The following is a 787-nucleotide window of genomic DNA, read 5'->3' on the forward strand; positions in this document are numbered from 1 at the left end:
TTTTATATGTAATTAAAAAAAAAGGTATGCGTCTTCGCAGTTGTTAGTGCTCGGGGAAAAATGTTTCATATGTAATTATATATAATTATATATGTAACATTTTTTCTCGGGTGCTTAAATTATACAAGGCAGTAAGATATAATTCGCATAAATAGTTCAAATGTACTTAAATAAAGTTAACTGCAAATTTTTCTGTAATCTTTACTTTTTGTAATTTTTACGCAATCATCCAGCGTTTTTCAGAATACAAAATTGACTGGATTTAAGTCCTCTTTAGGAGGACACCAAAGAACAAAGTATATCTTATCGCCTTATATAATTTATGCATCACAGCAGGGGGTTATATAGGCACCTTATTTGTATTGGATTTATTCTTGGGAATTAAACACAAATTATACTATTCACCCTTTCGTACTTCGGGACATACATGTCCCACCTACGAAAAAAAGTATAATTTTTGAAAAGTAATCCTATTGACTTTCATCTTGACTTTAAAGAAAAAAGCAACATGTAAAAAATCGCACCCTTTGTAATGTAATATTTTCAATAAAGTATAGTTATAAACGTTGTAAAAAATCAAATTTTTGTATAGTAAAAAATAACCGTGTATTATGTCGAAAAATCATAGAATTGATGTTAATCATATATTTAGAGTCTTATTTAAATGTGAACTTTATTATAATAGTTTATATATATATATTCAAAGTGAGGTATTCGTCATATTTAAAAAACTTTTACTCTTCTAAGTATATCTTAGGTTGCATAAGTCGTGTGTGTGTGCGTGTGT

The 787-nt window shown here is 27.7% G+C and overlaps 1 protein-coding gene across 2 annotated transcripts in view; it reads left to right on the forward strand.

The window, feature by feature from the left end:
- The window catches only part of LOC108754005, a 5,302-nt gene that overhangs the window by 2,467 nt on the left and 2,048 nt on the right, over window positions 1-787 (forward strand). The gene's annotated exons all lie outside the window — the stretch shown is intronic.

This window comes from Trachymyrmex septentrionalis, unplaced genomic scaffold (assembly GCF_001594115.1).
Source record: "Trachymyrmex septentrionalis isolate Tsep2-gDNA-1 unplaced genomic scaffold, Tsep1.0 scaffold74, whole genome shotgun sequence".
NCBI classification, from domain to species: Eukaryota; Metazoa; Arthropoda; class Insecta; order Hymenoptera; family Formicidae; genus Trachymyrmex; species Trachymyrmex septentrionalis.